Below are 27,876 nucleotides of genomic sequence, written 5' to 3'. Positions count from 1 at the left end.
ATATTATTAATAAGCCAGAAAAAGTAAAAGAGCACGGAGGATCAGACAAAAGCGATTTTTATGGGCCAGGCCTGGGACAGCACCTATTACTTTTGCTCATGTTCCATCAGCTAGAAGTTAACTTGCAAAGGTGGGCTGAAAATTTTGGCCTATATATGAGACCAGGAAGAAAGACAGAAGTTTGGGGACCAGATACCAAAAAACACCCGTTATCATCAAGTTGATTCTGACTCATGGCAACCCGGTAGGATAGAGTAGAACTGCCCCAGAAGGTTTCCAAAGCCGTTAATCTTTGTGGAAGCAGACTGCCATATCTTTCTCCCTCGGAGTGGCTGGTGGGTTCGAACCATTGACCTTTCTGTTAGCAGCTAAGTGCTTTAACTACTGCACCACCAGGGTTCCTTTGGGACCAGATAGCTAGTATGTAAACAAGCTCATACATTCTTAGCTCTTTACTTCTTGCACCAACTTTCCTTTCTTCTTCGAACTCCAGTCTCACATATCTACTTACCTAGTTGGTGTCTTCCCAGGTAACCTCCAAAAAGCTGTGTTACCAGAAAGGAAAAAGAAAGTTCTCCCTTGGGGTTTCAATTTAAAAATATCCCAGAAGAAAGTCTTACTGGCTCTGCTTGGGTCACTGTAAAAATGTCATGGCAGGAGTATCTGACTTCCTCTAACTTCATGAGGAGGAAGGAGAATCCAGATCAACAGCCCTAGGCTGATCCCTACGAAGGGGATGTCAGACATACCTCCTCTCTCCAACCTTTTTACCAATTCTAACACTGGCTGTCCCTCCCATGGGACTCTCTGCTTCTCTCCTGGGTTCGATAATTCATTGCAATGGCCATTCAGAGCTCACAGACTATATTCACAGCTACAGGGTTTATTAGGGAAGTAACAGGGTACAACTCAGGATCAGGATCAATTTGGAAGTAACAGGAACAGTGCAGGATGCAGATCTTTGATCGGGATAGCTTCTTATTTCCTTCTGTTGCCAGGCCTTGCTGGGGCCTTGCTGCTGCTAGTCTCCGAGTTCCTGCTGTCTTGCACCACTATCGCTCTTGCTACTGCTGCGCTGCCTTCTTTTGCCATCTTCCATGTTACAGCTCCTCTCTCTCTCTCTCTGTGTCTCCCTTTAAATCTAGCAGGATGGCAAAGCTGACCAAACCCTTTGTTGCTGCTGTTAGGTGCCGTTGAGTCAGTTCTGACTCATAGAGACCCTATGTACAACAGAACAAAATACTGCCCAGTCCTGTGCCATCCTCACAATCATTGTTGTGCTTGGGCCCATTGTTGCAGCCACTGTGTCAATTCATCTTGTTGAGGGTGTTCCTCTTTTTTGCTGACCCTCTACTTTACCAAGCATGATGTCCTTCTCCAGGGACTGAGCTATCCTGATAACATGTCCAAAGTATGTAAGACACAGTCTTGCCATCCTTGCTTCTAAGGAGCATTCTGGTTGTACTTCTTCCAAGACAGATTTGTTCATTCTTTCAGAAGCTCATGGTATGTTTGATATTCTTTGCTAACACCACAATCCAAAGGTGTCAACTCTTTTTCAGTCCTCCTTATTCAATGTCCAGCTTTTGTATGCATATTAGGTGATTGAAAACACCATGGCTTGGGACAGGTGCACATTAGTCTGCAAGGTGGCATCTTTGCTTTTCAACACTTTAAAGAGGTCTTTTGCAGCGGATTTGCTCAATGCAATGCTTCTTTTGATTTCTTGACTGCCGCTTCCATGGGTGTTGATTGTGGATCCAAGTAAAATGAAATCCTTGACAACTTCAACCTTTTCTCTGTTTATCATGACGTAGCTTATTGGCCCAGTTGTGAGGATTTTGGTTTTCTTTATGTTGAGGTGTAATCCATAGCAAAGGCTGTAGTCTTTGATCTTCATCAGTAAGTGCTTCAAGTCCTCTTCACTTTCAGTAAGCAAGGTTGTGTCATTTGCATAACACATTTCTTAGGGTTCCATATACCTTATTTGCATGGTCCCATCCCCACAAGGGTGCCATGCACCTTATTTATTAGCAAGCTATACAATCCCTTTGATGAGCCACAAACACCTCATTTGCATAGTCCAACCCAGTCATTTGGTAGAAGTTATAAAGACTATGGCTACAAGGGCCATATTAAGTAATTAATTGCAGTGTAGTCACCTGATGACCTCTTGGACCTATCACTGTGGCCAGGAGAATGGGATATTTTGATTGGTTTTATGCTCACTCTGTGGTTGAGAAGACTGAAATTTACCAAATGAATTGGAGGCAGTCGTTGGAAAAATTTCTGACTGTGAGCTAAGGAGACACCACAATTTATGCCTTTTTCATGAAGTGCTGATGTAAAGCACGGAATTTGAGATTTCTGAGGTTTTAACTTCAACTCAGAATGTTCTTTGGGCTTGTACGATACTATATAGCAGACATTGTAGAACTAATATTTTACTTTCGCTATTTGATTCATTCATTCATTCATTTAGCTCTTATTAAGGTCCTGATATATACAAAGACCTGTGTGAGATGCATTAGAGTATTATTTTATGCTAAGAACATGGTGGGCTCTAGGAACTACAACTAAATCACTGTCATATTCTTTTGACTCAGAGATGCTTTTCCCCTGGTAGGAAACTATCCTACTTGGCTTCATCTTTGGTTTAGTTTAATTAGTGATTCCTTGAGGGGCTTCTTCTGGTGATTCTTAGATATCACTATTGGGAAGAGAAACAAAACTAAGATTTCCATCAGTATGGAAGTGAAAATAAAATCATATAAGGTTTCCTGGCTCCTTTTCAATAAAGAGAGCTGAGGAGAATCTGATTTCAAGCCAATTTCCCCCATAAGGGTGATGAACAAGCTGTACTTTTTTATAATTGTTTGAAACAGTACCTTCTATGTTTCAACTTCATCAGCCCTACAAGGTAGGCATGCTGGGAGGTGGGTAGGTTGGAGGTCTGGATCTAGAGTTGATTGCAAGCTCTCCCCTCCCCCAAAGAATTCCAGTGGCAGGCACTGAACTGATGAAGTAAAGAGCTCACGTTCTCCTTTCCAATGATGCCTTAAGAAAGTAGTTCTTAAAGTCAGGTTCCCCGAGACCAACAGCATCAGCGTCAGCATCACTTGTAAACTTGTTAGCAATGCAAATTGTTGTGTGCAAGCCCAGATTTGCTGGATCAGAAGCTCTGGGCTTGAGGCCAGCCAACTGTTTTAATCAGCTGTCTAGGTCACTATGAAGCCAGCCGAAGTTTGAGAACCACTGATTTGAAGTGTTCTGCTCCACAGAAGTAATTTTTCTGATGATGAATAAAATCGAAACTTGGCCTTTTCTTGACTCTGTTATTTCTGATGGTATATTTTTCCAAGGGTTAGAATGGTGCTAGCTTAGTCATTGTCTTAGTTTTGTTAACAACTCTCTTCCTACATGAGGAATAAAGAAACAATCCGAACATGGGGTTTGGTTTACATTTATGCCTGACTTATTCACTCTGATAAGAATATAGGTGTGGCCTTCAAATCAATTTATTCTAGTTCCAGTTGTGTTGTGTGGGGGATAAATAGAGAGGAACAATTTCCGGCTCTCAACATTCCCCCTATTCCCTCCCCAAAACACGTACCTTTAACTGCAGGAAACCAATACCCAAAGAGACTTAATAGCTTTTGCAAGACTGAAGATACAACCAGGCTAAGGTATAGAATTTGACTATAGCTCATGTTACAGTTGGTATTTCTGCATATCAATTGAAAAAGAAAACTCCACTTTTTCTAAATAAAGGAGAGTGAGACCTTTATAATCTCAAATCCTTAAGTGATGACTTAAACTTTTAGAATTACGTTTGACTGTGCATAGCAAAGGGTCAGCTAAAAAGTGGAAGATCCTTAACAAGATGGATTGACACAGTGGTAGCAACAATGGGTTCAAATATAGCAACGATTCTGAGGATGGCGTAGGACTGGGCAGTATTTTGTTCTGTTGTATATAGAGTCGTTATGAGTTGAAACCAGCTTGATGGCACCTAACAACAACAATATGTACAGAAGTTCATGTAGCAAAAGGGAAATAAACTAATGAAGAAAAGGATATCGTCTCAGATAATGGACGCTGCTAAAAGCATGGAGGATAATGGGAATGGCATTATTCCCAGGAATGCTTGTCTAGAACTGATCAAAAATCTGGATGAAGAACTGGTCTTGCACTATCAATTCAAAGCCTTTCCATTTCCACAAAGCTAATGTCATTGCCAACAGAGCTCTTAACTGATAATACTCTAGCACTTGTTGTATTTATGGCTGTTTTATGGCCAAGGGTAGAAAGCTGGTATATTCTGGTGGGCAGGGTGACTTCAAACATAGGAACCAAGTACAGACAATTCCTTATGATTTGAGACTATTTTAGGAAGCTTGTAGAAGAAAATGTTGCACACATACCTGAAGAATTTAACTTAAATATTACAGCTCAAGAAGTCCCTGGGTTGTGGAAATTGTTAAGTGCTCTGCGCTAGCTGTTCCAGTTCCAAACCCTGCTGAGAATTTGCACTTCCACCCCACATATACTGAATCAGAATCTACATTTTAACAAGTTCCCCAGGTGATTCTTATGTATAATAAATTTTGAAAGCCACTGCTCTACTACTGATTCTCAGAATTGGCCCCTCACCAGCAGCATTAGCTTTGCCTGGGAACTTGTTAGCTCAAAGTCCTGTGGAGGACAAAGCACTGCAAAATCTCTGCAGAGGATGGGTCTCTTGGAGTTGCACAGAGAGCTTAAAGCAGAAAATGGCGGGTGCAAACCTTTAAATTCCCTATGTAAGTCATGGTTAGTAAACCATGGAGTTTCAACACTTGCCCTCAGTGAAGGTGGGAGAACCTGCTGTTGAACGGGGCTCTCTGATTTCTAAGGGGGATGATGGAATCCTCCTGTGACAGGGGCCAGTAGCTGCTCTTACTTTCCAGGATCAAGGTAGGCTTAATCCAGTGGGCTTAGCTACCTTAATCATCAAAGTGGTAACAAAATGGCTTGACAAGAAGGGATTTTTGGAGCTGGCTAATTGATCGTGGGGTACCTAGAACCAAAATAGATAGGCAACTCATTAGGGCCCTATTGATCTGTTGTTGTTGTTGCTGGGTATCATTGAGTTGATTCTGACTCATAGTGACCCCATGTGACAGAGCAGAACTGCTACATAAGATTTTCTTGGCTGTAATCTTTATGGAAGCAGATCACCAGGTCTTTCTCCCATGGAGCTGCTCGGTAGGTTTGAATTGCCAAACTTTGAGCTAGTAGCTGAGTGCTTAACCACTGTGCCATCAGGGTTCCTTTATTGATCTATACACATTTTTTTTTTTTGCATATGTACGTATGATCTACACAAGAGCAAACAAACAAAAAATCCAAACTCCAAATTAGTTCCCCAGAGGCCTGGCTCAGGTCACTAGAAAAGCCTCAGTGGTTTACTCAATTCCAATGTCTGAGAGAGTTCACAGACCCAAATACCCTTGAATGAAGAGGGCAGGTACACTTGAAGGATAACTCTAAGATAACATCATAAGCACCTATTACAGCTTTTCTTCCTAGCCTTGTTCAAAGGGATTTCTAGTCATTGACCAGGTTAACTGTACATGGGATGAAGGGTCACACTCCTCGGGAATGACTAGCCATTGAGCTAATTCTTATCCCTGGGAACCCTGTCCTTTATACTATTCCACTGGTAGGAGTGGTTGTGGAATTCATATGATAAAAGAAATTTTGGCCCTATTTCATTTCATATAGGACCTAATATATCAACTTTTCCATTCTTTACTTACCAGTTCCTGAGTTGAAATACACATGCTCAGCAAACAGCAGAATTCACATATTACGTTTTTGACTGTGGAATGAAGCCTATCAAGGCAGGAAGCCCTGGATCTCCCGCTGCCCAGCAAAATAGTAAACCAAAAGCAATGTGGCATTTCTGGGAGTGTCTCAGAGACCATGGCTACCAACAAAGATTTGAAAAATGTAGGGGCAATAATCTCCATTATTCCATGAATGAACTTGCCTATTTGGCCAGTCCAGAACAGAGAATGATAGTGTACTATCATAAATTTAATCAGATGACACTTTCAATTGCAGCTGCCTTCCAGACTAAATCTGGTGGCCAGCTACTGAGCTGGCAATTTCTTTCTTGGTAGCTAAGAAAAGCATTTGCTTTACCTGGCAGGGATAGGATATATTTACAGTGCTGCCCCAATGCTCCCTCAGTTCTCTGGCTCTCTACCCTAATTTAATCGACAGGGGCTCTATCTCTTCATCATCCCTCAGGGTCTCATGCTTGTTTACTCTATTGGCCATGTTGCAATAGGATCTGATGAACACAAAGTAGCAAAAACAAAAAATGCTGCTAACCAAGAGGTTGGTGGTTCCTGTCCACCCAGAGGCTCCTCTGAGGAAAGGCCTGGCAATCTATTTAGAAAAAATCAACCATTGAAAACCCTACGGAGCATAGTTTTACTCTGACACACATGGAGTTATCATGTATCCAAGTCAACACAACAGCAACAGTAGTGGTGGTGGTGATACTTAAGCCGTTGAACTGGCTGAAAATCATCCTAACTGGTAATATTTGTTGTTGTTATGTGCCACTGAGTTGATTCTGACTGATAGTGACCCTATAGGACAGAGTAGAACTTCCCCACAGGGTTTCTAGGGCTGTAATCCTTATGGAAGCAGAATGCCACATTTTTCTCCCTGTGGAGTGGCTCGTGGGTTCAAACTGCTGACATTTTGGTTAGCAGCTGAGCACTTAACCACTGCACCACTAGGGCTCCTCCTAACTAATATAGTTGCTCATATATGTTGATACTCATGGAATGTTTTTTCTTAATGTTATTGGTTGCAAATAACAGAAATCCAAATAAGCATCCTTATTTTTGCTAGGCGCCATTGAGTCAGTTCCAACTCATAGCCACCCTATGTACAACAGAATGAAACACCGCCCAGTCCTGTGTCATCTTCACAATCATTGCTATGTTTGAGCCCATTGTTGCAGCCACTGTATCAATCCATCTCATCAAGTGTCTTCTTCTTCTTCTTTACTGACCCTCTACTTTACCAAGCATGATGTCCTTCTCCAGGAGCTGTTCCTTCCTGATAACATGTCCAAAGTATGTGAGACAAAGTCTCGCCATCTTCACTTCTAAGGAGCATTCTGGCTATACTTCTTCCAAGACAGATTTGTTAGTTCTTCTGACAGTCCATGGAATATTCAGTACTCTTCTCCAACGCTATAATCAAAGCCATCAATTTTTCTTCAATCTTCTTATTCATTGTCCAGCTTTTACAGGCTTATGAGGCAATTGAAAACACCATGGCTTGAGTCAGGCACACCTGGTCCTCAAAGTGGTATCTTTGATTTTTAACACTTTAAGGAGGTCTTGTACAGCAGATTTGCCTAATGTAATATGTCATTTGATTTCTTGACCTGCTGCTTCCATGTGTAGTTACTATAGATCCAAGTAAAATGAAACCCTTGTTAACTTCAATCTTTTCTCCATTCATCATGATGTTGCTTATTAGTCCAGTTGTGAGGATTTTTGTTTTCTTTATGTTGAGGTGTTAATTCATACTGAATGCAGTAGTCTTTTTTTATTTTTATTTTTATTTTTATTGTGCTTTAAGTGAAGGTTTACAAATCAAGTCAGTCTCTCATACAAAAATTTATGTAAACCTTCCTATATACTCCTAATTGCTGTCCCCCTAATGAGACAGCCCTCTCCTTCCCTCCACTCTCTCTTTTTGTGTCCATTCCGCCAGCTTCTAACCCACTCTGCCCTCTCATTTCCCCTCCAGATAGGAGATGCCAACATAGCCTCAAGTGTTTACTTGATCCAAGAAGATCATTCTTCACCAGCACCTTTCTCTATCCCATTGTCCAGTCCAATCCCTGTCTGAAGAGTTGGCTTTGGGAATGGTTCCTGTCCCAGGCTAATAGAAGGTCTGGGGACCGTGACCACCGCAATCCTTCTAGTCTCAGTCAGACCATTAAGTCTGGTCTTTTTACGAGAATTTGGGGTTTGTATCCCATTGCTCTCCTGCTCCCTCAGGGGTTCTCTGTTGTGTTCCCTGTCAGGGCAGTCATCAGTTGTAGCTGGGGACAATCTAGTTCTTCTGGTCTTAGGATGATGTAGTCTCTGGTTTATGTGGCCCTTTCTGTCTCTTGGGCTTGTAATTACCTTGTATCCTTGGCGTTCTTCATTCTCCTTTGGTCCAGGTGGGTTGAGACCCACTGATGCATCTTAGATGGCCACTTGCTAGCGTTTAAGACCCCAGACAGCACTCTCCAAAGTGGGATGCAGAATGTTTTCTTGATAGATTTTATTATGCCAATTGACTTAGATGTCCCCTGAAACCATGGTCCCCAAACCACCACCCCTGCTACGCTGGCCTTCAAAGTATTCAGTTTATTCCAGAAACTTCTTTGCTTTTGGTTTAGTCCAGTTGTGCTGACCTCGCCAGTATTGTGTGTTGTCTTTCCCTTCGCCTAAAGTAGTTCTTATCTACTAATTAGTGAATATCCCTCTCTCCCTCCCCCCTCTCGTAACCATCAAAGAATATTTTCTTCTCCGTTTAAACTCTTTCTCGAGTTCTTGTAATAGTGGTCTTAGACAATATTTGTCCTTTTGCAACTGACTAACTTCACTCAGCGTAATGCCTTCCATATTCCGCCATGTTAAGAAATGTTTCACAGATTCCTCACTGTTCTTTATCGATGCATAGTATTCCATTGTGTGAATATACCATAATTTATTTATCCATTCATCCGTTGATGGGCACTTTGGTTGCTTCCGTCTTTTTGCTATTGTAAACAGTGCTTCAGTGAACATGGGTGTGCATATATCTGTTCATGTAAAGGCGCTTATTTCTCTAGGATATATTCCAAGGAGTGGGATTGCTGGATCATATGGTAGGTCTATTTCTAGCTTTTTAAGGAAGCGCCAAATCGATTTCCAAAGTGGCTGTACCATTTTACATTCCTACCAGCAGTGTAGAAGTGTTCCAGTCTCTCCACAACCTCTCCAATATTTATTATTTTGTGTTTTTTGGATTAATGCCAGCCTTGTTGGAGTGAGATGGAATCTCATTGTAGTTTTGATTTGCATTTCTCTAATGGCTAATGATCGTGACCATTTCTTCATGTATCTGTTTGCTGCCTGAATGTCTTCTTTAGTGAACTGCCTGTTCATATCTTTTGCCCATCTTTTAATTGGGTTATTTGTCTTTTTGTAGCTGAGTTTTTGCAGTATCATGTAGATTTTAGAGATCAGGCTCTAATCGGAAATGTCATAGCTAAAAACTTTTTCCCAGCCTGCAGGTAGTCTTTTTACTCTTTTGGTGAAGTCTTTGGATGAGCATAGGTGTTTGGTTTTTAGGAGCTCCCAGTTATCTAGTTGTGAATGCAGTAGTCTTTGATCTTCATTAGTAAGTGCTGCAAGTCCTCTTCACTTTCAGCAAGCAAAGTTGTGTTATCTGCATATTTCAGGTTGTTAATGAGTCTTCCTCCGATCCTGATGCCACGTTCTTCTTCATATAATCCAGCTTCTTCTATTATTTGCCCAGCATACAGATTGAATAAATATGGTGAAAGGATACAACCCTGACACACACCTTTCCTGATTTTAAAACCACGCAGTATCCCCTTGTTTTGTTTGAATGACTGCCTCTTGATCTATATACAGGTTCCTCATGAACTCAATTAAGTGTTCTGTAATTCCCATTCTTCTCAATGTTATTTATAATTTGTTATGATCTACACAGTTGAATGCCTTTGCATAGTCAATAAAACACAGGTAAACATCTTTCTGGTATTCTCTGCTTTCAGAAGAAGCATCATGGGTGACGCTGCTGGTATTTGAAATACCTGTGATATAGCTTCCAGCATCACAGCAATACGTAAGCTACCACAGCATGACAAACTGACAGATGAGTGGTGGTTAGCATCCCTAAGACTTTATTCAACAGATATAGGCTATCTGATGAGGTACAGTGTGAGGAAGTGCATCTATTAACCTCAGAAAGGAGTAGAACCAGGAACTTGAAATCCATCAGGAACTAAGGCTTTATCAAATTATCACTGTTCTCATCTCTGTGTGTCTCTCTGTGTTTCCATGTTTCACTCTGTGCGTCTCTGTCTCCTCTCTGATTCCATTTTCTCTTTATCTTAACCTTTTCATTCATCTGTTCTACTCTGTCTCTGTAGAGCACCTTTCTCATTTTCTGCTCTCCATTTTGAATATGGCTATTTGAGCCCTGGAGCATCATCATTACTTCAGTACCACAAACAGTTTACTAGAGCCCTGGTGTCCCAATTTTAAATTCCCAAGAAGCTAACTAATTGGCCTAGCTTGAGTCAATTATCTACCCTGATTCAATCAGTTAAGGTGAAAGGATATAGAGCAAGCAGTGAAACAGTTTCTCTGATCCTTTCCTGTTGGTTGGTTGGTTGATTGCTACATGGGGATGAAAAGAGGTAAAATCTCAGAGAAGAGGGGCGCTGGACAGAGGGAAAACACTCTTTTATGTGTTTATCATATATTGTCAGAAGAATTAGAGTCTGAGTGTATCCGTGTACCTTCCTCACTGCTACACTCATAATCTGCCAGTGCTGTTAGTTGCCATCCCATTGATTCCGACTCATGGCAACTCCAAGTATTACAGAGTGAACTGCTTCATAGTGTTTTCATGGCTGTAATCTTAACAGAAGCAGATCACCAGGACTTTTCTTCTACAATACTGCTGAGTGGGTTAAAACTGCCAACCTTTGGATTAGCAGTTGAGTGCCAGGCATTTATAATATTTATGGTGCAAAATGTATATGTTTTGGCAGTTTTTAAAGCACCTTCATATATTTATTTCATTTGATCTTCACAACAACACTGGTAAGAGGTAGTAATCATTATTTCCATTTTACAGAGGAGTCAATTGAGGCTTCAGAAAGCGAAGCAGTTATAAAGAAGCCACAACTACTGAAGTGGTAGATTCAGGACTTTAGTTCAGGATGAATTTGAAACTCCAAATCCTAAGTTTGCTCCACAGCACTTCGTCACCTACATAAAAAACTATCCATAGTTCTCAAATACTGGTCTAAGGAGCAGCATTAGCCCCAAGTAGTCTTCACTGGCCTCTAGCAATAATAATAATAGCTAATGGTCATTTGTTTTATATTTTGTCCTTTACTTGTCAAATGAGAACTTAGCAAGCTACAGACTTTGGACTGTCCACGCCTCACAATTATATGGGCCAATTCCTTAAAATGGAGCCCTAGTGGTGTAGTAGTTAAGAGCTCAGCTGCCAACCAAAAGGTCAGCAGTTCAAATTCACCAGCCACTCCTTGTAAACCCTATGAGACAGTTCTACTCCATCCTGTAGGGTCATTATGAATTAGAATTGACTCAATGGCAATGGGTTTGGTTTTTTTTTATTTTATTCCTTAAAATAAATTCTCTATCTATCTATCTGTCATCATCCATCCATCCATCTGTCTATCTTACTGGTTCTGTTTCTCTAGAGAACTCTAAGACAAACTGCTTGCAATCTAGTGTCAGAGGCAGTCAAGAATATGGTGCTTCAAAAATGTAATGGGATGAATATTAAAAACATTAAAACATGGTGCCACAAAATATATAATGAGATAAACCCAATATGACATTTGAGGTAGCCCAAGCCTGCAACAATGGGCTCAAGCATAACAACGATTGTGAGGATGGTACAGGACTGGGCAGTGTTTTGTTCTGTTGTACATGGGGTCACTGTGAGTCAGAATCAACTTGATAGCACCTAACAACGACAACAACAGCAACAAAGGCCTTCCAGGTTATGTGGATGGCAGTGAGGGGAAGAAAACTGTGAGCAATGTTGTCATGGATTGAATTGTGTCCCCCCAAAGTCTGTGTCAACTTGTCTAGGATGTGATTCTCAGTATTGTGTGCTTGTCCTCCACGTTGTGATCTAATGTAATTGTCCCATGTGTTATCAATCCTAACCTCCATCTGTGGTTAATGAGGCAAGATTGGGTTGTGTTAAAGAGGATTAGGGTGGGATGTAACACCCTTACTCAGGTCATAGCCCTGATCTGATGTAAGGGGAGTTTCCCTGGGGTGTAGCCTGCATCATCTTTTATCTTACAAAACATAAAAGGAGAGAAGTCAGCAGAGAGAGAGGGATCTTGTTACCACCAAGAAAGAAGTGCTGGGAAGGGAATGCATCCTTTGGACCGGGGGTCCCTGCACCAATAACCTCCTAGATCCAGGGGAGGATTGATGCCAAGACACATGGAGATCTCCAAGGATCACTGGGCCCACAGATGCTGAAAGGAGACAAAGACCTTTTCCCAGAGCCACCAGAGAGAAAAAACTTTTTCCTAGAGCTGCCACCCTGAATTCAAATTTTCAGCCTCCTATTTTTTTTTTTAAGATGTGAGAGAATAAATTTCTGTTTGTTAAAGCCACCTACTTGTGGTATTTTTGTTATAGCAGCACTAGATAACTAAGACAAATGTAAATTCAATGTTACTATGTCTAATTATACATCCCTCATTAGCTATTTTGAAATGACAAATAAGGAAGCATCTTCTGCAGTCCCTGGGAATTGGAAGATTAATGTAGTTGTCCGTTTTACATGTATTTCCTTATCCTGTCTAGTTTTGTTCTGTATGGCAATCATATAAGGTATTGTGAATAGATTTGAAGTGTTTCAACTGCTCTTTAAGGTAACATGAATATCTTGTCTTATCCTTCCAGTAGGAGCAAAAATAAAAAAAACAAAAATCCACATTATAAAATGAGATACTGTCATGGATTGAATTATATCTCCCCAAAAATGTGTGTATCAATTTGGCTGGACCATGATTCCCAGTATTATGGGGTTGTCCCCCATTTTGTGATTGTGATTTTATGTTAAAGAGTATTAGAGTGGGATTGCAACACCCTTACTAATGTCTCATGCCTGACCCAATGTAAAGGGAGTTTCCCTGGAGTGTGGCCTGCACCACCTTTTATCTTACAAGAGATAAAAGGAAAGGAAAGCAAGCAGAGAGTTGAGGACCTCATGCCACCAAGAAAGCAGTGCCAAGAGCAAAGCAAGTCCTTTGAACCTAAGGTTCCTGCGCTGAGATGCTCCCAGGCCAAGAGAAGACTGATGCATCACAAGGACCTTCCTCCAGAGCAGACAGAGAGAGAAAGCCTTCCCCTGGAGCCGGTGCCCTGAATTTGGACTTCAAGGCTACTGGACTGTGAGAGAATACAATTCTCTTTCTTAAGGCCATCTACTTGTGGTATTTCTGTTATAGCAGCACTAGATAACTAAGACAGATACCTTCCCATAAGCCTCAGCAGAAAGACCTAACATTCAAAGAATGTGATAACTTGGAGATTGAAGTAAACTTTCATCTGCTGAGATGATCCTTCTGGCAAAAAGTTAAGGAAGAAAATTCACCTTTGTCAAGGAAACTTGCCCTGTATTTCTTCTTCTTTTCTCCAAAGCTGTGTCTGGATTTCTAGGGACATAAAAACATCATGCTATTTGCTTCATCACTCTAAAATATTGTAAAATCTAGAATTTCAATTGTATAGGACAGGAATAAAGCCTGTAGAAACTGTTGTTGGTAGTAATTATTCACCTACTATGGAGATCATGCTTAGTATTACATGAGTTCATTTTTCTTTTCATTCAAGTGATGGCTATGAAATTGCCCAAAGGAAAATGGATGGTAGTAGCATAATGGACTTTTTAATTAATCAGCTGCCACCAAATTTAGTGGAGTCTTTTAAATGTTCAGTAAAATTGTACTAATTGTCAAATCTGTAAATTCCCTGATTCTCACTTACAGTAACAGATATACAATGAATGTTCTTCTAATATGAGATGTTTGGCCCCACTACCTCCACAGATGGAATCTGGGTGTAGATTGGGTTTACTCCAGCTGGCCAATATTTTAGAATGAGTCCATTTCAGTGTTGAGATTAGAACTCAGTAGAGGTAAATTTTCATTTCTGGACTTGGGCCCTCATATCATATTTATATTTGGGAAACTTGTGAGCATTCTTATTGGCATAACATTCATGCAGTACTGAAGTAATCCAGTAAAAAATATATCCTCTTTGTCACTATTTAAATTAATCTTAGTAACAAAGGAATCTTTGAGGCACAGTAGATCATCTTAAAGATGGTACTCTCTCCCTCTTATTACAAGAATCCACTAATAATCTCCATTAAGTAGTCTGTTTCATAAAAATGGAATTAAAACATCACACCAATGGTCTACTTTGAATTTTACCTGATTTTAAACTATAGCTTTGAAACACACGGAATAAAAAAAACAACCTCATCATAGTAGTAAAATTTCTCAGTTGTTTTTTACATAGCTACCAATTTAAAAAGGCTGTTTTTCCAAGAAATTGCCATGCTGAGGACAGAGCTCAATCTTGTACACATACTTTCCCACATATGATCCTGAACAGGCTGCTGGATGATAAAATGAACAAAAGCAACATCAACAGGCTGCTTTTCTTTTCCTTTTTTTTTTTTTAAGGAACAATAGGTTTATTGTGCAGACCCCCAAATGACAAAATAGCTTACTATAAATGCAGATTCAAAGCTAGTTGATGTTTCACTGAAGTTTAAAAGCCCTTTCCAAGCTTAGATTAACACATTGATAATGGAAAACTATCTGGATACATTATATGTTCTAGATTTTAATCTGAAGCTTTTATGAGTACCTTTACCTTGAGATCCTGGAGGCGTAGTGGTTAAGTGCTACAGCTGCTAACCAAGAAGTCAGCAGTTCATATCTGCCAGGCGCTCCTTAGAAACTCTATGGTGCAGGTCTGCTCTGTCCTATAGGGTTGCTATGAGTCAGAATCTACTACGGAAGTGGGTTGGTGGGTTGTACCTTTGAGACCTTCATACTGGCTAAGCTGGCATAAATCTTTTCTGGAAGAAGGCAGAGTATAAATAAACTCATTGGTTAAAAAAATTAATCCAGTCCTACATTTGTTAAGACAGCTCTCAATCCACAGAGTACCTGTTCTTACCTAACCAGCCTAGTTAAAGATGCAGCTGCCCGCAAAGAGCTTTATCAGAACTATATACCCTAAAATAGTTGAAATTAAATAGTTTCTTAGGACAGAGTTAAGAAACTTCCAACTACTTTTACAACAAAATGAACCAAAGGCATTAGCTTCATGTTGCTACTGCCTTTGTCTATTTAAAAAGATGGAATTTGCTTGTTCTGGAGAGATGATGTTTACCATAGGAAGGTTTGCTTACAGTTATTTTCATGTGAACATAAACATCTTCCAACCACAGAACTTCACAGAGCTATCAAACAAAGGAAGACTCTGCTGTTAAAGCAAGTGTTTGTCATCACATAAATTCCCCAAACTATTGGCCGTTGTCAGTGGCAATGGGCTCTCTAGGACTTACACCATTTTAGCGACCATTGAGGGTGGGGTTTGGTCACTTCTAGTACGTTAGTGAACTGGGGATATAAAATTCTCCTGAGCACTTAAGTATGGCGTTGTTCCTTGGCAATTTGTTTAAAATGAGTCTCTGAGGCTTCAAACCACTGGGCTAAGATCTCATAAACCCACACTTACGAGACAGGATGTGTTTTGTTAGAGGATGTAACCAAACTCTGGCTACTCTTTTTTCCTCTCCCACTTCTCTTTTTAACCTTCCTTGTGCTGCTTCTTTTCTTTTAAGAGTCATATGGCTGTTGTCTTAGAATATAATTTTAAATTTCAAGGAGGACCTGGATTTGAAAGTGGTTTTGTGATTTCTGCACATTTTGGCCTGGATGGTGATAGTATTAGGTCAGGCTTTTATGGAAACACTATCATTAAAAATGTCTCATTGTCTCTAGGGATAGGATTTGGAAACATGACACAGGCCTTTCTGATTAGGGGTATGAGAACTCCCACGCATTCACAGTGGTTTTGTTTTTGATTTGCAATAACTCCCAGCTAATGATCCCGTTTTAGAGCTATTTAAAGAAATCCTAAACTAAGATTGTAAAGGAACCAGATGAGCTTCAGAAAACATTAACACAACAAACAGATTTGTGTCCCCACCCCTAGCCAGTACATAATCCCTCAAATCTTTTTTTCTTATTTTTCTGCCCTTTTCCTTGATTTGACTTGCTGCCTCTCTTTTTCCTTTCTCTTTACCCTTAATTAACCAGTTGCTGTCGAGTTGATTCTGACTCATGGTGACCCCATGTGTGTCAGAGTAGAACTGTGTTCCATATGGTTTTCAATGACTAGTTTTTTGGAAATAGATCACCAGATCTTTCTTCCCAGGCACCTCCAGGTGGACTTGAACTTCCAACCTTTCAGTTAGCAGCTAAGTGTGTTAGCTGTTTGCACCACCCAAGGAATTCTTACCCTCAGTGGCCCTGGCCATTTGGCTGGGCTCTAGAATCATGTATTTGCCTCCTTTTGATCCTTCAGGCCCTGAGTTCTTTTCTCCTGTCTTACCCCTAATTTCTCCGAGCTTTTCGCTGTCTGATCCCCTTCTGGGCTTCTCTGCCATCCTTCTCCTCCTTTGGCAACACTCCAAGGGTCACTTCTCCTGCTTTCCTGTTCATTCTGCTGCTAGTCAGAAGCCACCTCAAAACTTTGTAGTTCTTATTTTTCTCCCTGAAATCAGCTCAAAGCTGGGCCAATTTTTCTCTGCAACTCTCAGAGCAGTGACTTCCTGACCTACCAAAGCAAGCATCAAAGCCTAGCATCCTATTTTTCAGAAGCAGTTGTTCTGGTTTAAGGATAACGAGTAAATATGCTGCTTCCCCACTATAAGTTGTGAAAAGTAGATGCATACTGGAGGCAGATGGGAGATCAGAATATTAGCTTCACTACTGTGTGGGTTTACTGACAAAGAAGGAGCCAGGTTGTGCAATGGTTAAGCACTCAACTGTTAGCTGAAACGTTGGCAGTTTGAACCCACTAGCCGCTCTGCAGGAGAAAAGACCTGGTGATCTGCTTCTGTAAAGGTTTATAGCCTAGGAAACCCCATGGGGCAGTTCTACTCTGTCCTATAGGGTGGCTATGAGATGAGGACACACAATAGCAACAACATTGATAAAGAGACCCTGGCTTGACCTGTGATCGCAGCCAAGCTTCCATCTTAAACTGTTCCCTCTATTCATGGGCAACAGCTGGGGAACCAAAAGTGAACCTTCCCCAGGCATCTCACAGCTTGGAGGAGGGAAGACTGCACCTCTGCTGAGAACTTATTTTTCAGTCAGAGGGACTAGAAAACAAAAACCCAGTGCCGTCGAGTCGATTCCGACTCATAGAGACCTGTTCCCGCATGGAAACATTATGGCTAACGCAAGTACACAGTTAATGCTGACCCACAATCTTTTATTTCATCCATTATATCAAATCACATATATGAATTAATTTAAATTAATCCATTCCTTTATCTAATGGATCAATACTTTTTTTATAAAATTCTGACCGAATGCCTGGTAACTTCCTAAGTATGGTGGACCCCAAAAATGAATTGGACATGGGCACAGACTCTGACCTACATGGGATAAAAAAGGTGCATGAAAATTAATTATACATAATTATATGCAAAAATATTATTATCTGCAAGTCTAATATGAAAAATCCTTGTGGGGGAGAGCCATCTTTGTTTGAAAAGTGCTTTTATGAACCCAGTTTGGCAGAATATGTGGGATTTGCAATGTCTGACGCTTGCATAGTTTTGAGGTTTTTTTTTTTTTAAAAAAAAAAGAATATGAAATACAAATTCAAAATCAAGTTCACAAGTGAATATTTAGAATAAGAAAGGAAACCAGAAAAAATTACAAGAGGCTGAAATATTCAGGCCTCTTGCTTTCGAAATCTCTTGAGGCTTTTTCTCAGAAATGTTTTGTCTTTGCTGTCTGGCTTCAGGCCCCACCTAGAATATTCTACAGCTCCCAGAAACTCTTAGAACTTGCAGGGCCACGCCAATTGGGCCTGAACCTTAAGCCTCAATGGCTTTAGGGGAAATTAGCCTGCGTACTTTGGGTAGAAGGCAAACTTCCGGAGTTCATATGTTGGGTGGATCCTATCTTCAAAGACTAGAGAAGCAACTTTGTGAGAGGAGGTTGGGGTGGAACAGCTGTGCACATTGTACTGTGATCATTTCTCATACCACCGCAAATTGTCGGGAAAACTTTGCAAATCGCATTAAGCCCTCTGAGATTGTTTCTTATGAAAATGGGTGAAAGAATTAGTTCTGCATCTTGTTTGATATATGATCAACAGAGTTGAGAAGTGAACTGACACCTAAGTTTGTTACCTACATGTTGTTGTTAGGTGCTATCAAGTCAGTTTCCACTCATAGCAACCCTATGTACAACAGAATGAAACACTGCCTGGTCCTGCACCACCCTTGAAATCATTATGCTTGAGCCCACTGTTGCAGCCACCGTGTCAATCCATCTCCTTGAGGGTCCTCCTCTTTTCCGCTGACCCTGTACTTTAGTAAGCATGATATCCTTCTTCAGGGACTCATCCTTCCTGACAACGTGTCCAAAGTATGTAAGACTCAGTCTTGCCATCCTTGCTTGTAAGGAGCATTCTGCTTGTCCTTCCAAGACAGATTTGTTCGCTCTTTTGGCAGTCCATGGTATATTCAATATTCTTCACCAACACCACAATTCAAAGGTGTCAGTTCTTCTTTGGTCTTCCTTATTCATTGTCCAGCTTTCACATGCATATGATGCAACTGAAAATACCATGGCTTGGGTCAGGCACACCTTAGTCTTCAAGGTGACTAATACTGTTTAGTAATATAGGAAAGTAGGTGTCGTGAACAGTTACCTCTTTCCAAATTTGAAGATATTTATCTGAATTATATTAGGTTAAAATATATAACAGTATATACATACACCAAACTCTTTGTAAGGACATATTGTAAGGACAGTTGTATTTGTATCTGGCACTGTGTTAATTTGTCACTTGAAATGTCTAAAATTATATGCGTATTTTTTCTTGAAGCCTCCTAGTATATCACTGATCTAGTTAATGGCACTTATGTCTATGCTACTTATCCAAACTAGAATCTAAATTCACTAAGTCTTATGCATTACACTAATAACACTTCCTGTTTAAGTCATTGTTTGTCTTTGCCCTATCTTGACCACTGTCTTTTTAAAAGTCCTGATGCCCGCTGAGGTGATGATGGGTGGTTGTGACCCCCCAAAGATATCTATGTTCTAATCCCTAGAATATGCTACATGGCAAAAGGGATTTTGTGATGTGATTAAGGCTATAGATTTTAAGATGGGGAAATTATCCTAGATTTCAGGATGGTCCCAATGTAATCACAAGAGTTTGTATCAGAAGAAAACGTGACATTAGATGCAAAAGAGAGAGAGAGAAAGAGAAAGACTTAAAGATGCTACACTGCTGGCTTTGAAGATGGTGGAAGGGACCATGAACCAAAGAATGCAAGTGACTTCTTCTAGAAGCTATAAAAAACAAGAAAACAAATTTCCCCATAAAACCTCCAGAAGGAACATAGCTGCACTGACACTTTGATTTTAGCCTAGGAAGAGCCCTAGTGGCGCACTGGTTAAGCACTTAGCTGCTAACTAAAAGGTTGGCAGTTCAAACCCACCACCAGAAAAAGAACTCATAAAGATTTCAGCCTAATAAGAGGTTCACCCTTCAGCCAAAGATTGAACAGACCCATGGAAAAAAACAAGACTAAAGGGGCACACCAGCCCTGGGGCAGGGACTGGAAGGTAGGAGGGAACAGGACAGCTGGTAATAGGGAACCCCGGGTGGAGAAGGGAGAGTATTGACATGTCGTGGGGTTGTTAACCAATGTGATACAACAATGCGTACTAACTGTTCGATGAGAAACTACTTTGTTCTGTAAACTTTCATCTAAAGTTCAATTAAAAAAAAAAAAAAAAAGACTTCAGCCTAAGAAACCCTATGAGGCAGTTCTACTCTGTCCTGTAGGGTCCCTATGAGTTGGAATTGACTCAACAGCACAAAAATATGACCTATTTGGGACTTCTGACCTCCACACTGTAAGATAATAAATCTGTATTGCTTAAAGCCAGTAAGTTTGATAAATTGTTCAGGCAGCGATAACACAATTGACATCATGGTCAACATTTCTCATTCATCAGCATGGAGTATAAAGGAAAGCATCTAGCATTGCTTTCATAAAATATTCAAATGGATCACTAAAACCTTAACTTCTCTTTCCATTGAGGCTTCTTCTCTGTGTTTTGGCTCTGAATCTCAGGGGCCAATCTAGAACAAAAGGGCATACCAATTGTTATGATTTGAATTGTGTCTGCCCAAAATATATATTGAAGTCCTGGCCCCTGTACCTGTGGATATGATTCTATTTGGAAATATAAGTTTCTTTTGCTTTGTTAATGAGGCCACACCAGAGTAAAAAAAAAAAAAAAAACCCGTTGCCGTCAAGTCCGACTCATAGTGACCCTATAGGATACAGTAGAACTGCCCCATAGAGTTTCCAAGGAGCAGCTGGTGGATTCAAACTGCCAACCTTTTGGTTAGCAGCCATAGCACTTAATCACTGTGTCATCAAGGTTTCCTACCACAGTAAAGTGGGTCCTAAACCTAATTACTTCAGAGTTCTAGAAAGAGTAGAATAGATATAGAAACTCACTGAGGGGGAAGATGCCTATGAAGACAGACCCAGAAGGCAGATACATCTATAAGTCCAGGAACCCCAAGGATTGCCAGCAGCTACAAGAAGCTGAAATAGGCAAAGAAGGACTGCCCCCTTAAGCCATACCCTGAATTCAGATTTCTAGTCTCCTAAAGAATCAGAAAATAAATTTCTCTTCTTTCAAGCCTCCCACTGTGGTATTTCTATTATGGCAGCACTAGGTAACTCAGACACTAGTCCTGCTTAGAAACCACAGGCGACAAGAGAGCTGGAACCCATGATTGACTCTGGTTTTCACATTGTTTCAGTAGGAAACCTTCTGTGAAGTTGGCACACATGAATCTACTGTTGTGATGATGGTCTAGCTGGACTAGGACCTTGGTGATTGTTCATGTGACGGTGATTGCAGTCCTTCACAAGCCCAGCCATTTTCCTAATTCTGCCATATTTGCATGAGGAGATACTTTCAGTCTTAGCCACTCTGTTCCGGAACACCAAGCCCTGATGTTGAGGCTTTGTCATCAGTCCACATATTTCTTCTGTAAGAGAGAGTCCCTTTTTGCCAAAGGACCTCAGTTGGGATTATCCCAAACCATTAAGGAAGTTAAAATCCATTAACCTTGAAGGAAAGTGGATGGGATCCTAATCTCTTTCCTTCTAAGGAGGTGACTTGGCCCTGTTGCAAACTTTCATATCCACTCCCTGTGACCAGCTCTGCACACCAGAATATTGAAGAGAGACAAAGCTATAGCCCCACCCTTTCTCAGAGAAATGTGCCATTACCCTTGTTTTACATAATAAGTAGGAACGGTAAGTTACTGTGGAACCAGTTTTCAATATTATGGGAAGAAGCAACTTGACTGCTGGATGTTCTCACTGAAAGGAACAAAATGTTATGAAAAAGTTGAAGAGCTGAGAGATGTTCTCAGGAGAAGGAGAGGTATGGGCCATGCAAGGTCCCTATTACTTATGTAATTTGAAGCCAGGTCACTGCCACAGATCCCAGCTGTGCTGCAGCTGTGCTTGTCTCCTCAATGGTTTCTCTGCTGTTGGAAGGAGTAAATTGGTAATTCGGTGATGAGAAGATGATTGCCAAGAGCTGTATTTGAGGTGATCTTTTGGCAACCTGAAAACATACTTTTAAACTATCATTTAATTTACTGTTACTTCTGCTTTTAGAAGTATACCAGCTGTCTGAGGTGCCTTGACTTCATTAAATATTCAGTTATTCTGGCTTACTTTTATTCTACAGATATTTTATGTTGGGACTATAATGACAAGAAAGAGCATATATATTTTTATATCATCATTGAGATCCACCCTTCTCAATTTCTGTCCCAGGCTTTCATGTAGGCAAAAATAAACAAACATGTAAATAAACAACAATGAGCAGTTGCTCTGGAGTTGTTTCTGACTTATGGCAATTCCGTTTGTATCAGAGTAGAACTATATTCCACAGGGTTTTGGTGGCTAATTTTTTGGAAGTAGATCACCAGGCCTTCTGAGGTACCTCTGGGTCAACTGGAACCACCAACCTTTTGGTTAGCAGTCAAATGCATTAACTATTTGCTCCACCCAGGGACTCTGCAAATAAACAAAAGCCTGAAAAATTTTAAGGACATTTATTGAACATCTTCTCTCTTTCAAGCACTGTACCAGTGCCAAAAATAGAAAAATGAACTAAACCTGGTCTCTGCTCCAGAGAAGCTCCTGGGTTAGTGGTAAGGACAGACCTGTGAAGCATGGAGCCTTTTAATCCATATTTGAGTTTGTATTTTGTGTAAGTTTCTGTAGTTTCAAAAATGAACTTGATAGACCTGGAGTCTGCCCACATGTAGCTTAGACACTGGCAGGGAAAGCATCCGTTGAGCTGATTATGATCAGTGACACAATGGAACAATGAATCATTTTATGGAACTGATTACCAGGGCACCACTTCAAACCTGAAGGTCAGGACAAATTTAGTTCGGAAATAATGGTGGTGATTGGTGGTGGGTGGTGGAGGAGAGAAGAGTTCCAAAGCAACATGTACAAAAAGCCTTGTTAAGGATGATGGTATGGATTAGGAATGGGTAAGGCAATATGATGACTAAAATTAATGTTACTTAACTGTACTTGTGAAGGCTGTTGAAATGTCAGATGTTTTCGTATGTATATATTTACCATAATAAAAAAATCAGATTTACTTCCTAAGTTGTGGGGGAAGCTTTGAGGCTGGAAAGAGTGTGATATTTCCTGAGAACTAGAGGCAAGCCTTTCAATCTCCTCATATGTATGTGAATGCTGGACAATGAAAAAGGAGGAGAGAAGAAGAATTGATGCATTTGCATTGTGGTATTGGTGAAGAATATTCAGTATACCATGGACTGCCAGAAGAGAAAACAAATCGGTTTTAGAAGGGTAGTGTGCACATTACATCCCACATTTGATGTGGAATACTTTTTATTTTTTTCAGCATATTTCATGAGATTGGGGTTCTGTGATTTGTGGAAGTATCAGGCTCATTTATCTGGAGGAAGTAGACTGGTTTCACAACTGCAGGAAAGTCAGCCTCATGGAGCTTTCTGATGACTTTCAATAAACAAGGGTGTGGGGGAAAAATCTGGAATGGATTAATTCAAATCTATCACACCTCCTGAGGGCTGGGCAGCTCCAAAAGAATAGCCTACTGGAAATTATCAGGAACTACTACAGACTGAAATGTGTTCCCTCAAAATATTAGCTGGAATCCTAACCCCTATACCCATGGATGTGATCCTGTTTAGAAATAGAGTTCTTTCTTATGTTAATCATATCATACTGGAGTAGGGTGGGTTCTAAACCTAATCACTTCTGAGTTATAAAAAGAGCAGATTGGACACAGACTCATACACACATATACAAGGGAAGGCAGACACCATATCTAAAAAGCCAGGGAATGCCTGGGATGACCTACAAAGAAGGAATTGACACAAATGAGATCCTGATTTAGACTTTTGTCCTCCAGAACTGTGAGGAAATGAATTTCTGTTCTTTAAAGTTGCCCACTTTTGATATTTGTAACGGCAGCACTAGGAAACTAAGACAAGAGCCATTTTATTGGTCTGTAATTCCCATGTTATTTTACATCAAGGAATTTGAAGTAGCCATTTGAAGGAAAAAAAGCCAAGAAGTATTATGTCCTTTCCTTTAGTGGAACTTCAGAAAATGTAGGAGAAAAATGTGCAAGGGTGATTCTATCAAATTGAGCACAATGTTACACATTTGTCTTCTAAGCACTCTATTTATTCTTCTTGTTGTTCACTCATACCTTGCCAAAACAGTGATACATCTTTCTTGAAATGGAACATTGGCAAAGACATGGACCATAGTTATTACCAGTGTTAAAAAACTAGGACTGAAAAAAAAACTCAACTTGTGTTTCCCAGTTATTAAACACACACACACAAATACACAGTGATAAAAATGTGAACTAGATGAATCCATGCCTATCAAAACTGGACAATGAATAAGGAAGACCAAAGAAGAATTGATGCCTTTGAATTTTGGTGTTGGTGAAAATATTGAATATACCATGGAGTGCCAAAAGAACAAACAAACCTGTCTCGGAAGAAGTACAACCAGAATGCTCCTTAGAAGCAAGGATGGCGAGACTGTGTCTTACATACTTTGGACATGTTGTCAGGAAGGATAAGTCCCCTGGAGAAGGACATCATGCTTGGCAAAGGACAGGGTCAGCAGAAAAGAGGAAGACCCTCAACAAGGTGGACTGACACAATGGCTGCAATAATAAGTTCAAGCATATAATGATTGTAAGGATGGCACAGGACCGGGCAGTGTTTGTTCTGTTGTGCATAGGGTCGCTATGATTTGGAACTGGCTTGATGGCACGTAACAACAACAGATGAATCCAGGATTTTAAAACTTTTGCAAAATTGCAATGCTCCAACTTCTTATTTATCTGATGTGTTTCATATTATTTAAACCTAGACTTATATATATAAAGAAGAGCTCTGGTGGCACAGTGGTTTAAAGCTTTTTGCTGCTAACCGAAAGGTTGGCAGTTCAAACCCACCAGCCACTCTGTGGGAGAAAGATGTGGCATCTGCTTCCGTAAAGATTTCAGCCTAGGAAACCCTACGTGGCAGCTCTGCTCTGTCCTGTAGGGTCATTATTGATCAGAATTGCCTTGATGGCAGTGGGCTTGGTTTATACATATGAAAGGTTTAGTTGTGACATGTGATCTACAATTGTGACAAATATATGAGACTACAGGTGTACCTAGTGGAAATTTGGGGTCATGCATACAAAACATTCATTGATCTTTGTTTCGTATTTTTGAGCCATTATCTATAAACTCTGTCCATCCTTCACAGCCCATTTTAGTTCCATCTCTTTCATGGGGCCCTTCTACACTCCAAACAGACCCCAGTGATCTTTCACCCTGATAACTCATTCAACATTTGCTTCCAGCTTCAATGGTTCCATATAACCAGTGCCCATCACATGGACTACTTTAAAGTAAAATGCAGTTTCTTTGGCTTTACTTCCAGAGTTTCTGATTTATTCAGGTGGAGTAGGTTGAGAAATCTGTATTTTTAGACAAATATACCAGGTGAGTCTATAGATCAACTCAATTTGAGAATCAAAACTACTCATTTGGCATTTGCCATATATTACCTCATATTATTGGTGAGCCTTTCCCATCAGAAACCATCCTTATCTTAATGTAATTAAAATTTTTTAAATTTATGAGCAACATTTTTGAACTTTGGGAAGTTATTTTAGTTCTATTCTTGAATCTCTGTAAGGGTTCTTTTTATTTTTTGTTAAAGTTGTTGTTTGTCTCTTCTGGTGTTGTTGTTAGGTGCCGTCGAGTTGGTTCTGACTCATTAGTGACCCTCTGTACAACAGAATGAAACACCACTCAGTCCTGCACCATCCTTAAAATTGTTGTTACACTTAGGTCCATTGTTGCAGCCACTGGCTCAATCCATCTTGTTGAAGGTCTTCCTCTTTTTTGCTGACTCTCTACTTTACCAAGCATGGTCTCCTTCTCCAGGGACTGATCCCTCCTGATAATGTATCCAAAGTATGTAAGACACAGTCTTGCCATCCTTGCTTCTAAGGAGCATTCTGGTTGTACTTCTTCCAAGACAGATTTGTTTGTTCTTTTGGCAGTCCATGATATACTCAAAATTCTTCACCAACATCACAATTCAAAGGCATCAATTCTTCTTTGGTCTTCCTTATTCATTGTTCAGCTTTCGCTTGCATATGAGGCGATTGAAAACACCATGAGTTGGGTCAGGGCACCTTAGTCTTCAAGGTGACCTCTTTTTCAACACTTTAAAGAGGTCTTTTGCAGCCTATTTGCCCAATCCAATACATCGTTTGGTTTCTTGACTGCTGCTTCCATGGACATTGATTGTGGATCCAAGTAAAATGAAATCCTTGACAACTTCGATCTTTTTTCTGTTTATCACGATGTCCCTTGCTGATTTAGTCGTCAGGATTTTTGTTTTCTTTATTTGAGGTATAATCCACAGTGAAGGCTGTGTGGTCTTTGATCTTCATTAGTAAGTGCTTCAAAGCCTTCTTCACTTTCAGCAAGTGAGGTTGTGTCCTCTGCATAATGCAGGTCGTTAATGCATCTTCCTCCCATCTTGATTCCCCATTCCTCTTCGTAGAGTCCAGCTTCTCGAATTATTGTCTCCTCTGGCAGTTCTATTTTACTTCTTGGTGTGCAAATTAGTATTCCTTGGTCTTCAGCTTGTCCCCTTGAGGGTGTTTGTTATTTTCATGGCCTACTCATGGTTCTGGAGTCCCTGGGTGGTACAATTAATGAACTTGGCTGCTAACTGAAAGGTTGGAAGTTTGACCTCACTGTGCCTTGATCAAAAGTGCCTCAACAGAATGTCCTGGTGATCTACTTCCAAGAAAAATCAGTCATTAAAAACCCTATGGCACACAATTCTACTCTGATGCACTTCAGGTTTCCGTGAGTTGGAATCGACTCAAGGGCAGCTGGTTACTCATGGTTCTAGTTGTCTGGGCTAGAAGTTAGGGAACTGAAGTTGCAGCAGAGAAAGATACTGAGGTCTCAGTTCTTGACAAATTGTCAGTTTCCAGCTAAGGTATCAAGAGGAAGTCACTTCTCTAAACAGCTACAAGGTGCCTGACCAGCTTTAAGTGCAGAGAGGACCTGAGCCCACCTGTTTAGCTCCTTCCAAACTCCTCCCAAGCCAAAGAGACCAGCAGCTACCCTCAAGCTGGCACACTGTCCTTTAGGGGTCTACAGATACTCCTAGGGCCATGCTTTCTTCAGGAAACATGGCACTCTGATTCTTGCCCCCAGGTTTATCACTACTGGTGCATGGGAATCATTTTCCCATTGGCTCTCTCCATCTGGATCCCTACAGATGGAAGGTCTTGTATCAACCCCCCGGGTACTACCTGCCACCCTGCCTCAGAAGATGCTCTGCTTAAGCTAGGTAGCTGGAAGTTGATTAGAATTAGAATTGAGGGCTGGGGCGGCAGGATGGTTGTTCAGGCTACCATTTTCCCCAGAATATTATCTTTACGTATGTGTATGTAAGATTTCTCCAGCTAAGGGACTTTGCCCACATCTCTTAACCTCACCATGGCTCACTTTCCTTATTTTGAAAGCATAGATAATAACCCCTTCATAGAATTGGTAATGAAATCACAGCTACCACTTATTGCACATTCTTTCTGTGCCAGGTACCTGGCTAAGTGCTTTACCTGTGTTGATGCCAAATGAGATAATGAAAATAATGCACTTAGCACACGCCCAGGCACAGCTGAGTGCTCCATACATGCCAGTTGTTCTCTCTATTGTTGCTCTTAGATGCTGACCTTCGCGAGTGTAGATGTAGTCTTGTATATTTTTATAGTCCCCCTCTTCCTCTTCACTTTATACTGTACCTTTTATAGAGGAGGCACTCAACAGATCTGTTGGTTGACTAGCTGGAATTGCTTATAAATACTAGGTTATGGATTTTTTTTCCTTTCTCTTTTTCTTTTATTTATTTATTTATTTTTAACTAAGGGAGCTTAAACATGATATAAAAAACATTTTATCTTGAGCTGGAAATGTCAGCCACATTTCAATTCGATCTTAGGCTACCTCTAAAAGGAGTGACTTTTACGTATAACAATAGTCTTGTTTTTATAAGTGGTTGGTAATAT

At 40.5% G+C, this 27,876-nt stretch overlaps 1 long non-coding RNA gene across 1 annotated transcript in view; it reads right to left on the bottom strand.

Annotated features, from left to right (window-relative positions):
• The window catches only part of LOC126075870 (uncharacterized), a 52,193-nt gene extending 37,351 nt beyond the window's left edge, over positions 1–14,842 (bottom strand). The window contains exons 1-2 of the long non-coding RNA XR_007517307.1: positions 14,754–14,842; positions 13,465–13,525 (exon numbers count right to left, since the gene is read on the bottom strand). This is a non-coding gene — a long non-coding RNA (uncharacterized LOC126075870). The remainder of the gene's footprint in view (positions 1–13,464; positions 13,526–14,753) is intronic.
• Between the last annotated feature and the right edge of the window lie 13,034 nt (positions 14,843–27,876).

Source organism: Elephas maximus, chromosome 4 (assembly GCF_024166365.1).
Source record: "Elephas maximus indicus isolate mEleMax1 chromosome 4, mEleMax1 primary haplotype, whole genome shotgun sequence".
NCBI classification, from domain to species: domain Eukaryota; kingdom Metazoa; phylum Chordata; class Mammalia; order Proboscidea; family Elephantidae; genus Elephas; species Elephas maximus.
Note: the sequence above shows the minus strand (reverse complement) of the source record. Positions and strands in the feature narration are given on the sequence as shown.